Below are 14,890 nucleotides of genomic sequence, written 5' to 3' on the forward strand. Positions count from 1 at the left end.
CGATAGGCTCTGTATATAGGCAGCTTATAATCGGACTTATCGAAAGCCTATGGGTGAAGCCTATGTCCAGAAGTGGACGTCGTACGTCTGAAATTACGATGTATGTAAGAATTAAAAAAAAAGATTTATATAATATTATAAGTTATACAAAATTGGATTTTTATTAAATTATTAACAATTATTTTATAAGCAAAGTTGACTTAATTGTTATCGTGACCAACTGAAATGCGAATCTCTGAAATGCGATTCAGTAATTTGGTCCTTATAGTTAAAGTTAGTTCGCTAACAAGGATTAGCTTGTTAAAAGTGATGGTCGCTGTTTTAAGTTAGAGTTGTTGTTAATTAATAACCGCTGTGATTGATAATATTTTCACGTTTCAAAACAAATTAAAATCTCTACAATTATTTCAGGACATGATTCATACTTATTTAGCTTGATACCCACTAGCTTGCACTGAGAAAGATTTGTACTATGAATGTATAGTCTATTTGTCAGCAAAAAGTTTTACAGCTTTTTTAAAACACATTGTACGTAGAAGTAGATAGATAATATAGAAAAAATTTTAATCAACAAAGTTTTTGCCTGCCCTCTGAAACTGTATAATAAATAAAAACATTTCAATGTAGAAGGTACGATCTTTTATTATCATCATCATTTTAGTCGCAGGATGACCATTACTAGACATAAGCCTCCCCTATCATTATTTGCAAATAATTAATAAATTTTCATGTAGGATAATTAATAAAGCAACTCATTTAGTACAATCGGAGGCTTAAATTTAAGCTCAAGGTTAACATGCCTATCATTAGTAAGTGAACAATGGTGAAAAAAGCATAGAACGCAGTTATTAATTAACTTTTCGTTGCAAAACGAATTGTATGAACATCGCACTCATTTCATTTAAGCGTTGATTGTTTACTTGATTGATATTTCAATTCGTATCCGTTCTGATTGCGAACGAGTAATTAAGTTTATTCAGATGTTACGATACCTAATATGTAAAGTTTATTATGAATTTTATTTTGTTGATTTGTCTATGAAGAGCGTAATGACTTGTAATTATATAAATCTAATGTTTGGTAAATATCGACGCATTTTTGAATGGCAGAAATATTTATTTATAAATATCCACCACCACTACACGATGTCTGAGACTAAGAACTCAAAATACATAAATTACAGATTATTAGGGATTATTTATCAATTATATCAATTGTTTTTAATGTTTCTCTTTGCAGAAATTAAAAGTATTGCAGAAATCAAATTATTCAATCAAGCATCGTATTATGAATGGAATATAAAATCGAACTTGTCAAAATCTTTCAATAATGTTACTATGGTATTTGTTAAGAAGGACATATTTTTAAAACTACTAGAACGAAGACTTTTTTGTAACTTCAACCTGTTATATTTTTCATGATCTATTCTAAAAGTGTAATATATTAAGAAGGTTTGCAGGTGTTTTCCCATTACATTAATGGTTCTAGTAAAAATAAAGTCGAGTCACGGAAAAACAATTTGTATTTTATTCGGTGTTGTAACCCCATAAATTTTAGAAGCTGCTAATTCTAACTATTTAATAGTCACGTACGGTCGTAATTGGCGTTAAGAGAAGCCAAATTTCATTTAGTGGCCGTAGAACAGAACTGGGGCGAGGGCGATGGGCGATTAACTTTGCGATAGTTGGCACCGTGTCGTGACTTAGATTAAAAAGTATGCAAAGATTTTTACGCTCAATTATTCTTATAATATCAAATAAGTACCTATTAGAATCGTTTATTTTAAATTCAGATAAAATACAAAGATGCGAAGGTTGAAGACGAAATAATAATACTGAATGATATAATACGAAGCTTCGTCTGGACAAAGCAGTTTCGTAAATGAAATATGGAAATTCTGAATAAAACATGTGCTTTTATTGACGCACATTTGGCAAAAAGTATGTTATTATTTACCTTGTGGCGTAATATTTTCTTTGCAATCTAAGAGAACGCAAGCGATGAGGATTATTGTTCGTTCGCTGTAACCTTTTCATTGCGATGATATCATACGGAGAAGCCGGTTCTGATTGCTTAGTTCAAAATCAACTCATAATAATATAATGACGCATTGCGAAGGAATTCTCAGCACGCCGCTCAAGCATATGCGCTTGCGGTTGTTAAGTATCGAAACCGCTATCGAATTTGTCTCGTACATATTGTTTTACATAACATTCTTTACATTGTAATTATCACTACCAATCCTTGTTTCTTCGTCGACAAATTTTGCACCCTGAACTGTAATCAACTTAGCACTAAATAAGTTCATTTTCTTTTATTTTAACGTTAATTCCAGACTGAGCTACTATTGTACTCTTTCGCTACTTAATCCCTCGCACGTTTAGATTTTATGGCAATTTATCAATTCCATAAGAACCACGTCTATGCTTCTTTAATTTAATTTGTTTTATTCAAATTCCTAGTTAAATACAATTATTATAACAGTTATTTAATTACCGGAAAAAGTGCAAAATATTTTTTGTACTTATACATATAAAAAATATGTGCATTATTACAATACTATGGTGCTTAACATATTTAAATTGTTAAAAACAAACAAATAATTGAGATAACTTGCTTAAATTACACAGATATTTTAGTTACGTATAACTTAAAACGAATGGTAAAACTACAGATCGGGGGCTTACAAACTGTCAAATATAGAATTTCTGGTTCGTGGTATTTTGAAAGACAGGAAATGAGTCGCTAGCCGATATGGTTAATATTTTACGGAGGACGTTGCAAAAGCGGCTACCTCTTAGTATTCCTTATAACGAGCAAGGCGGAAAGCTGTATAGAAGCAGGTAAGGAATTTCGTATTTGTGCAACAGAAATATAATTACAGAGTTGTGTTGTGAAGAAAATGTCATAACAAGGAAGCACATAAATATTGCAATAAAAAGCAAATGTATGAAGGAAGTCATTAGATACGGTACAAAGCAGAAGCGAGAGTAGGACAGAAATCTCGTAATACTTGGTGCATTTACGCAAATTTTAAAAAGAAATGGAATAATTTCGGCCAGATTCATAATTGATGCCAATGTTAAAGTGGTAACATATGCTCTTACATTAAATTAAATAAATTTAAATGTAGTTACAGCTCAACAGATTTGTTCAACAACTTTTCGGCTAATATTTACTGTCTTATTTAATTATTTATACCTCAAAATAATTATCGTATATATATTTTTTAGTTAACTTATTTTAATTACGGAAGTTTGTTACCTTTTTAACACTTTCTTATTGCGTTTGCCAGGAAATTGAGTTCAAATACTATCATTACACGTATATCTGTAATCGTAATGATGGTAAATGAAAATTACAGTTTATCTGTATAGCTTGCGTGTCTTCAGTTTCATGTTTTATTATTATAATCAGATGAATGTATATATTATTCTTCATCAAAATAATTAAATTGATTTCAACGAAAAATTTATTATCTTCTTGCAAATCATGTAAAACGAATATTGCGTATGATGGGTCTATAGAGAAGGCTTTTAAGGTAATTCTCAATTTGAATCAAAATGAAAGCCCTTTTAAGAACGTTTAAATGTCTTTTTTATAATTAGTTGGTTTAAATTTATTTATAAAATAATATAATTTAATATAATATTTTTATAAAATTATAAAATTATTTAATAAATATAATATTACCACGTTCAATATCTCTCAGTGCCTTCAGACGAAGGTCTGCGCCTAATATTTATTACCATGGATGACTTACGGTACGAAAATGTCGCCTCAACGAACTATTGAGAAGGCTGTGATCGGAATTTCTCGACAAGATTGAATTAGGGATGAGGAGATCCGTAGAAAAACGTAAATAGCTCTTAAAGCTTAATTGGTTGGAAGTTGAAGTGGCAGTGGCTAGGCCGTCTGATGTGCAAAAGAGATGGCTACAGCGGCCTTATCGTTTTTGAGTGGAGACCACAGACCGGCATGCGCCGCGTAAGACATTCACCAAGGATGTTATAGACAGACAACCTTGTTAAAGTCGTCAGATGACGTTTGAAACCTAAGGGGCAGGCATATATATATACCAATGAACTACCATTGAACGTACCATGGAAATAATGAATGATCATGAAATATTTTTCCATTGTATAAAAACGACATTACATTTTCTTCTAATATTTGATGTTAAATAGAATTTTGGTTAAGTTATAATTAAATAAGTAACGTAGCAAGCGAGATTGCTTACCGCCTGGGGTTAGCGGCGACCTTTTATTAATAGACCTTTAACAGAGCTATTTCCCAAAATATGTAGAAGCAACCTGAATTACTTTATTCCTATTATTAGCCCATGACCGAATAATTTAGTAATACCTTATATTGACAAGAGATTGCGAATAATAGTATTTATATCTACGCAAATAAATTAAAATAGTAATTACGCTGCTTATGTAGTATGACTAGAGATAAATATCAATGTATATTAAGGATTTTCATTTTATGCACAGACTCATTGTGACTGTAGTACCACAAGGTATAGAGGTTTGAAATTTGGTAGAAATATTCCTCCAACTAACCAGAGGTCAATTGAAAACTGATTTCACAAATTTTCACGTTCATGATTTATATTAACTACTGTTATAGGAGAAACAAAAATTAGACAGAATTCAAAAATGTTAAATAATTAGGGAGTTAGGGAAAACGAGAAAATTTTATGTAACTCTTTATATTTTAGCGCTACGCGAAGCAGGCAGGATATATCTAGTCATCTACAAATCAAACTTATTAATTAAAAGACAGAAAATATTTAGATACTAGGTAAGCGCGTTGGTTGAAAGAGTGAATGATCTTTTGAATACAATAAAGATGAAGAAGCGCTCTCAAGCGTCGTGAGAACGGGCCACGGGGGCATATCGATTAAAAAACATACAAATCACAAGGAAATCACTACAACAGGAACTAAAAACGTATATTGTCATACTATTGTGTGTGCTTTTCCTTAGTTTTTATATAAAGATTTTACGCAAGAATCTCTAAGACGGATTCTGTATTTTAACTGATATAAATTTATTTCCTATGCACGGAAGGTTACGTAACAACCTTAAAAGAAGATGTAATATTTAGGGACCCGGTAGGGAACAATATAAATTGAGTAAAGAATGATCAGCGGTAGATGTGTATCTAATCTGATAAATGTTTAATTGAGAGTATCTAGCTCGGATTAGCTGTTAAAAATTCTTTTGTTTGTATCGATGCGCCGTCGAGTGCGCTCGGTAATTTTGTTGCGATAAACCGTATTACTCAACGCAGCCCACATTGTTCGTGTACAAGTAACTGGCAATCCTCTTTTGAATTTTAAATTTCTGCTTTATCATGCTAGCTGCATATTTACAAAAGCACACTCGTTGTTTCTAGAATTCAAAATTGAATTTTGGGTGTATGTTTTATGAAAATGAAAGAAAGATTCTACGTACTCTACGTATACAATTTTGTTGGTACTTGTCATATATATTACGTACTATATATAGTCAGTATAAAGTAGGAAAGGCTAGAAATTTTTTTTTATTTACAAAACGCGAGTAGGATAGTGTTTAATTTCCCAAATTATTTAAAATTCGGTTGTTTCTCACAGTACACTTTATGCGACGGGTCATAATTGACCATTGTCGTAGTGAGAAAATTGCCTCAAACTGACCTGCTTATGTTATATGTGCTAACTTAAAGAATAGGGGCATTTCGAAACGATTTTCACACGCTTTTAATAACGATAAAAACAAGTGTTCAAAAATTCTCTATGTCTTCAAAATTCATTTGTGTTACTTATAAATGAATCCGATGATTATCATTCTACATAAATTTTAATTATGTATATTAACTCTCTTATAATATTTTTTATTTTATTTTAATTACCTATGCCATCATCAACATATAATATATGTTTACATAAGTACATTAAAACATTTTACAAATTTAAATACGTTCGGCGATTGTTGATGTATACCATGGTTATAACTATGCTAGCCTTTAATTTATTATTAAGAAATGAATACATAAGAAAAATCATAGTATAAAGCTCTACTAGTAATAATAATATCATAATTTTGAAGGAAAAATAAATACTAATCTACAATGCTTGTTAAATTGCTTTGCGATTTAGTGAAAAAAAATTCGCTAAGAATTAGCCTATTTATCATAACGACATCATATTATGTTTTTGTTTTATTTATCATATACTGAATAGGAACTGATGAAAGTGGCCTGAATTTAATGTTTTCCGACGACTTTAATGCATTTTTGACATTAAATTTTCCCTAATGAAATTCACAACTTCCTCGAGTACGATATGTAAAAGCACTGAAGGCGTAAGTGTTTCGTACGAGTAACAATTTTCAAGTATGAGGGACCTCGAGAGTTTCAGCTCAGGCGGTGCCACTAGATAATCAACCATTTTGGGATGATTTTTACATCGCTTAGGTGGTCGATTAATACCCGAAGAAGGGATCTTTGCATGGGCATAACTCTATGGGTTTCAAATGAGATCTGAACGTGTCCGAGCGGGGACGGAGTGAAATAAAATGTTTTAGTTATTATAATTTATTACAGGGCCTCGTAACTAATAAAATTAGTTGTATAATAAGCAGAACTAAGTTTTGAAGATGACGAGACAGCAAATGTAACAGCTCGTTTCGTCACGTTATTGTATAAACTTTTAACGTAATCACAATTACGTTGTACGTTACAACCAAAAATGCTAATAAATGTTCAATACAATTTTATGATATGACTATCGCTTTCCTGACGTATATTTTCACAGGAGAAATTGAAGCTTTAACGCAGCTTTACGTATTTCAATACGAATATTGTAACGGGAGCTTGGTCAGTTGGAAGTGTGCTGAATGGTAATCAATGTTGAAATATAGCCTTTAGTTATAAATTCGTAAAGGATTATTCCTTGTATATTGTATAGATTATTCTAGAGAATGAAATAGGAATAAATGTTTTAAGAGGACAAATGTACACCTCATTTATCAGTAAAAAGCTTTAAAGTTTTTATAACTATTTCCAATCACCCTTTATAAAGTGAGATATGTTTCATTGAAACCAGTTGAGTTGAATGTGTGAGAGGACAGATTTTATTGAAAAGTTCACAAAACAAAGGTCAACCAGAAAGGATCGCGCTGGGGTTACACAATATATGTTTTACGAAATTCAATCGACGTATATAAAACAAAAGAGCCGGAACAAAAGATAAACCATTTAAACAAAATTATAAGGGAATTAGGAATTAGGGGAGTATTACTTGATAATATTCTATAATAACGAGCACCTTTGAATCGACAATATATCTTTTTAAACAAAATTTAACAAAGTTTGATGTATACATTATAATTAAGTTTCACACATTTCGAACGACTAAAAACTTTTGAACATTATATGCTAAATTTAATATTAAAATAACTATTTCGCCTACATCTTCTCTATTAAGTAACTTTTTAATATCAAAGAAAACCTCTAACAAAAATTAAAAATGTGGTAAATGAAAAAAAGTCTATTTGTTATTGCATAAAATATGTGTTTATATTTACCTTTGTTCTTTGTCACTCGGATTAAAAAAGAGCTTCTCATACAGCAAAAAATCGTAACTTTTTGGCCCAAGTCGCTTGGACAACACACATTTTAACACTAGTAAAAATAACTGGAGAATTTATACAGAGCACTAAGCCATTAGCTAATGTATACATTACCAGTATTAAAGTAATTGTATATTAATTTGTATCTTACAAGCACCTCATTAATTATAAGTGTTGCAAGACAGATTACGGAATAGGAATTTCTAACCATAAATTATTTAAATGAGCGTTATCTACACTAAATTCAGGTTCTACGCGAAAGATAATTCGTCAAACACGATTCAGACGGGAAAGTTAAGTGATAACGTTGCGGACGATCAATGCCCATTAACTAGCGGGCAATAACTACGAAATGCCCGTTCAGAACCGATAGACAGTTGTCGAATATTCACTTTCACATCAAACACGGGCTTGGATTTGACTTGTATTTCGAAGAAAGTAAGAGGCCTCACTTTTTCTTTACGCAATGTTTGAACGCTTAAAACGCGTTATAACTAATGTACTCGATTCTTCAGCGTACGGAAACAAATCTGTATGTTTATCTATACGTCAATACGCTGTGAAATGGAAAGAATCGTGCGGGGACATGTATTGAAGGCCGCTGTGCAAAGTTTTATCTTCACTATGCACATTTTATTGTTACGAGCGTGTTACGGGTTTACAGTAGGGAAACGGCGTCTGTGACCCAGTTAGGTACGACTCTAACCGTATACCAACAATCTATTTTCCAAATATCATCTCTGTAACATTTGGTCACGGGTGCAATGCAGCCGGTTTAGGAGCACTATGCGATTCGACGGTTGCTACATACAAGTATTGAGATAAATGGATATGGCTTGTGTTGCTCGTCGCCTTCCCCGTCTTTATCCCTAAAATTTTGAATATTTATATTTACTATAAATTAATTAATCTTAACTTGTTATTGCCTAAGATATAAGTTAAAACTCGCGATAGGCATTTTTTAGAATATAATTCATGTAGTGCTATATTCCCGTTTTGATGAGTCAAATGTATTATATTATCGGGGAACGGAAAACGTGCACTCTGCCATGGAACTTTTTCCTTGATTAACAAACGTAAAATTACAAACAAATTAGCAAAATGCGTTTTTCAAAATATTAAAATTATAATATTAATCATAATACGAGATAATTAAAAGTTTTAATAAAATTACTTAAAGTTAATGAGGAATGAAGCCTAGTAAACGAAAGATTTAACATAGAAAAAAATAATAAATTGTGCAACAAGCAAAACAAGTCAAAATAAAAATATGAGAACTAATTTAAGAAAGCGTAGATTGTAACCAATGCGTGACAGCTTAAACCCGAAAAAATATGAAGGCATAACCACATACGGAGTATAACTGATATTTGCGGATCATTTGTTTAATGTGTTGGAAAGTTGAAACGTGCCCTGCTTAGGTCCGTCCCGGCAAACTATCCACGTACGCACATACGTGACGCCCGCCTAAAATGGAACGCGCCTTCTCACTGTCAGTGTCATTCGTCCGTTGACTGTTTAACAGTTACAGCCTTTTTCTATCTCGTCCTTCCAATATGGAGGCGGACGCGGTATCAATATTCATATTTCGTTTCAAAGTGAAAGAACCACCGCGAAGGTATAGGTAGAGAGGAAGTTATTAAATTTATGCCAAAAAATTTTGGTTCTATCGATGCAACTTGAAAAAACAACAGTAGTGACGTTATAACATTTTTATCATCATTATCACTTCAGCCGTACGTCTATTCCTGGACAGATACCTTCCAGACTTATAATAAGACTCGTAGAAAGCGGTTTAAAATTTAAGGCAAATTGTGGCATAGTCGGCCGAGTATTAATAAATACAGTTAATTGTCAGAGAATACAAATCCACTGGCTTAAACGTGGGTTAGGTTTAGGGCTTTAGTCGGTCAGTGGGACGTTTTCACATGTACTAGATTAGACAATGTGTTTGGTAAAAGTAAAAACAATTAAATAATGGTTTCTTGCTATTGTTGGGTGCGTCATTGCTATTTTAAAGCATCATGACGAAAGTTTTAAGCGGTTAATGACTTCCTTCATTAGTATATATTTCTATTCGTTTTATAAATATTTATTAAAGCTCTCCAGACGAATGGTAAAAAACCATTGATTTTTAAGACGATCATTGCTTATCAACAGAGCAGATATTAGAAAACGTTAGCAGCATTTTCACTCCTTACGGCGAAGTATAAAAAGACCTTGTCTTGAACGACTTGAAAAAAATGTCGTTAGAAAATGGGAAGCGGACTCTTAGAAACTTGTTGTGTTAATCTACACACTAAGTGCATTTTTGGTATAATTTATAGCATTTGTGTAAATTTCACAAAACGAGATGTGATTAATTTCCGTGGCACTTAAATTTTAGTTTTTGTTACAAAAATCATAAGACGAAAAGGTATAACAAATTACGCAATTAATCAGTGTTGAGTCAGATATAGAACCATCGAAGAAGTAAAAGTTTTAATGTAAATGATGAATAATCTAGTGAAATGAAACGAAAAAAGTGTTAATAATAAAACGAAGACGATTTTGCTCAATGTAGTCAGCAATATAATACATAGAGTCGAAAATTCTGCCACATTTTGACAATGACTAACGAGTTTCTATTTTTTAATATTAATAATTCCGTTTTTGTTATTAATGTATTTGTTGTCTCTTTTAAATTGAAACCAATTGTTCTAGATTTAAATAATTGAAACTAGTACAATGGATCGCTGTGAACATGTTCTAAATACACATATGGTTGCATATCGACAACACTTCCTTTACTCGACAACAGGTGTCGATACTATTAGTAGCATCACTTTTCGTTCGTTGAACCGACACCGTTAGAAGGTGTACGCATCGAGCTCTCGCCGCAGGCATGCGGCATGACACAAATAACAAATAGCCAATTGGTCACTAATGCAACAAGAATAAGGACTGTGATAACGGTCATATAACGATTTTTAAAAAAAATACCGTTCCTAATTTAATATCATACATGTAAGTCATAGTAATCCAATCTATTGTTCTAATGACCTGATTTCCTTCAGTGTAATTTATAAATGTATTAAAATTAATAGTAGTTTGCACACACATTTTTGCAAGTAAATTCAATATTATACTAATTCGCAATGAAGCGTTCTTTCTGTGTTACAAGTGGGGGAATCGCAGTCGACACACTTGTATCCGCATTATTATTCTAATATGGCAATCGTGTGGCATCCGCTTGTCGATTTTCGCGGTTTTTGCGTCGCCATTTTGTATTCCTTCGTTTATACGTATGAGTCGCAGATTATTCGCGTGTTGATAGAAGAAGCGAAGTGTCTTGTTAAATCATTATTTAAAATAGTCTTTGTTGAGTAAATGGTTTTATAACCGTGCGTCATTTGTGTAATTTACCTATATTGTTACAAAATGTTAATACATAATTTATTATTTTGGACATCTGGTAAATAATCCTAAACGAAAAATTATTTCAAGAGTAGTTTAGAGATATTTGTAATATATATTTGTAAATAAATTTAACGACGTTAAGAAATTAGTTCGTTATTTAAATAAGTTACGGACTTAATTAGTGTCACTTCCTTAATAAATTAGCTAAATTACCAACCGACAGGTTTAAATTCCAAAACTTTTTAATAAGTTCATGATCACCATAAATCTTGCAATTTTTAGCAATTAGTAATTGCGTAAAGATATTTCAAAATTTTTGGAGCTCTATTTCCTTATTTGTGGACTAGGCTTTCAAAATGGCAGACATCTACAAATATGTCAACAGGCGCTTATTTTTTTTGTTTTATAAAATAACCTTCATAAAGCGCGTTGACAATCAAAGAGATAAAACTTTCTAATATCGTTAACTTGCTATATATAGTATTTTCATTGGTATAAGAGAGATTTTAATAGTGAAATGGATATTTATATCCAAATTTACTTCATCTGTACATCAATATTTGTATATTGTTCGTAAAATTTGCATACATCCAATATTAAGTCAATAGTTGTTAATCTAATGTTACTTAGAATAAAATTGAATAATATAATATTGAATTAGTACCTTTAATATGTGTAAGAAAAAGTAATAATATAATATATTAATGAATTACATTTGTTAAGCAGTTTAATATTGAAATATGCTGTAATGCGTTGATCAATACGCTAATGTATACTAATTCATATATTTGTGCAAGAAAATTTATGGCTGCAACATTTAGATTAATAATTTCTGTTGGACTTTAAATAGTAGTAATAAATATTGATCGTTATGTGACTTTATTTGTTAAAGACTGCATTGATTTCTGTATTAACACTACTTCAGCAGTGTTAAGTCATATGGATAAGTTTCTCATAGGCAAAAAAACTATGAAATTTCTTCAAACTGACTAAGATATTAAAATATGAAATTTTCGTAATATATTTGTTAGTCTTTGTTACATATTAAAAATTATTGATTAGTTTATTAGCCTTGAAATATCACGTCACTTTCGAAAGGTAAATTGAAAAACTACGATATTAATTTGGTTCACTTATCTTGATGTCAAGAAGAGATGTAATTCTATATTAAACATAGAATTTTTGAATTTGAATTAAGCACTATGGTATCAAATGATTTGCAACAAGTTATATCATTGGTGAACGTTATTAAAGCAGTGTAGAAATTTCGAGAAATTATATCCATTTGAAATGTATATAACGTTTAAATAATCGTCATGGTGATTCAGGTTCATTTTTGATAAATCCAAACAAAACCAATCCTTTTTGATAAATAAACTATCGATCGATATAAAATCGACATATTTATTATATTAAGACCTATAGTTTTTTAAATGATGTCATTGGGCAAACCGATCATACAACTGGTAATTCTAAATCTGTTATATTTCTAATGGCTTGCCAAAAGCTAAAGTGCTTAAAAAAAACAAGTTTAGCACCTCATTTGCGCTCTTCGCCTTGAGTAATTCTAATCATAGGAATTGCTTGTTAAGGGTTAATTTATAAATAACATATAAATATTATTAATAAATTTTTATAATAGTTTAATATGAGATAATCTTAAGAAATGCATAATCATAATTATAATTCTTCTTTAAATAATGTTTCGCTTATTGTTAATAGCATGATGTCATAAACTCGTAAGGATCGTTTGTTGGTAGACAAGAAACAATTATATATTCTGTATTGTTGAAGGACAGCGCTGAATAAAAAATAAGGTAGTAATTATTATTCACCACGAGCATCAACAATTTTGAAAATAACCTTAAGTACTATAAAAAATGCAATTAGTAGACGTAAAACGATGTATGCAACATAGTAACGGAACGCTTGAAGTCAATCTGAAGGAATCTTTATCATAAGTTTTGCGGATACGGTTCTTTGTATAAGAAAGAACTACCTGAGACCTTTGAGTCATCAACGAAATATTTCGTGTTAAATATTGTTTGACTCATTTTAACAAAATTGAAAGGCACCTTTCATTGTTTCACATTCCTTAAAGAATCTTTAACTTTCGTATTGTTATTTACTACAAATCGAAGTATTGTTTTCAAAGTTTTTATACCGAATTATTTAAAATAAAAACGCGTATACCCGTGGCAATTATTTTTTGGAAATATATTTAATAATCCGAGAGTGGAAAAATTTCAGATTTAAATTTTCTACCTATATTTAAAAAAAAAAACTTTTTTTTGTTTTATTTATGTGTTATTGGAAAGCTTATAGGAAATTTTGTCATGTTAATTATATTTCAAAATATAAAACGCTTCATTTGTAAGTGTAACTTTTGTTGACGGTTAGGTTGTTTAAAATTCGAAATTGAGGATGTTCTTGTCCAACATATTTTTGTACAAGGTCAACCAGTCTGTATTCGTCATCGTGTTAATTGGAATGTATTTTTTCTATAAGAAGAACATTTATTAAACAAATATAAAAAATTATAACTAAAATCGTAAAATAATAATAATGGTCAAAAAGTCTTATTTTTTATACATCAGTAAACATACGTTCTAAAGCTAGGTAAAAAGATAGTCGCTAGGAAGTTGGAAATTGCTTTATCTTTGATTCAATGCTATCTGGTAAATTTTAAGTATTTTTATGCATAGTTACATAGATCGATATTTACTTCGAGTTTGTTTAAATGTGGCCAAAACGCATTAAGTTTGTCTTTGCGTTTGGACGAAACCGTACTATAAGGTTCGTTAAGGCGATAAAAAAATCGTGCAGCCTTAAAAGTCAAACCGGCGACTGGACAAGCCGCGCGTAAATAAAAGGTAACAGTTGAACGAGCAACAAAAAACCCCGTAGTTCCTAAAGTCCACGGAAGCGAGGGGATGAATGGGGCTAACGAGACCGACACAGTGACGTCCCGTGCTCTCTGAAGCGGACGGACAGAAAAGGTATTTGCTTTGACATTTGGTACACTTTTGTGTTTAATTCCCTTTTCGTTTTCTTTGCATTTATGTTGAGCAAATTACATCTGCTTTGAGCTGAACCACATAGGGTTACAGCGGAAATATATACAATAACTCTCTTTTTACATCTATTTTGAAGGTTTGGAAGTTATTTGGATCTGTTTATTGTTTGCATTCTCTGTCATTTTAAAGAAATTTGTATAAAAAAATACATTTACATAGAATAATTGTCGTCACAAATCTTTTATAAGCAAGGATGATTACAGAATTTGTTACAGAACGAAGATAGATAGAAAATATGCTCGACCTCAAAAACATAATGTATGACTTGACATAAAGATCTGGGTAAAATTTATATCAAGTCTGTAGAAGTTACTTGAATAAGAATATTCTAAGAGTTATGAAGACATCAAGACATTTAGTGGGTCAGAAGTGTTTAATGGCATTTAGGTATTACTTTACTGTGATTGAAATATTTAAGGTTTATTACACTAAGGTTTGATTATGAAACTGAAGAAAATAACTTCTCTTTAACGGTAAGATTAAATGGTAAGGAAAACACGGTAAAATAATATTAACTTATTATGTTGACGAAAGTCTACCAACCAACGTACATAACGAGTGACCACAGATACAAAATGTTGGCTCCTACATCTAGCCTCATTGTCAAGAATTCGCTCAACGCAGAGTCACGCACGAGCTATGAGGAGGATATGCTTTGGATTTTTCTTCTCTTCATTCTTCTGAGGTGGAAACCATGAAACAGCAAGCGTAGTGCAGGACGTCTGCCCACAAGGGGGACAAAGGCTTTGTTAAGGTAGTTAATAGCCGCTGTTTATAGGAAGCTCCCAAAAA

General features: G+C 31.3%; 1 protein-coding gene across 2 annotated transcripts in view; it reads right to left on the minus strand.

The window, feature by feature from the left end:
• Nucleotides 1–14,890, minus strand: part of uif (sushi, von Willebrand factor type A, EGF and pentraxin domain-containing protein uif) — a 76,197-nt gene that overhangs the window by 45,424 nt on the left and 15,883 nt on the right. The window contains exon 1 of one of the 2 annotated variants that reach the window (XM_068775194.1): nucleotides 7,578–7,615. The exons of the other annotated variant lie outside the window; for it this stretch is intronic. The gene's annotated coding sequence lies outside the window, so the exon portion shown is untranslated. Of the gene's footprint in view, nucleotides 1–7,577; nucleotides 7,616–14,890 lie in introns of those variants that run through there. 2 annotated transcript variants of the gene reach the window in all.

This window comes from Battus philenor, unplaced genomic scaffold (genome assembly GCF_028537555.1).
Source record: "Battus philenor isolate CCGP_79_NKW_IND1 unplaced genomic scaffold, ilBatPhil1.0.hap1 SCAF_8, whole genome shotgun sequence".
NCBI lineage: Eukaryota > Metazoa > Arthropoda > Insecta > Lepidoptera > Papilionidae > Battus > Battus philenor.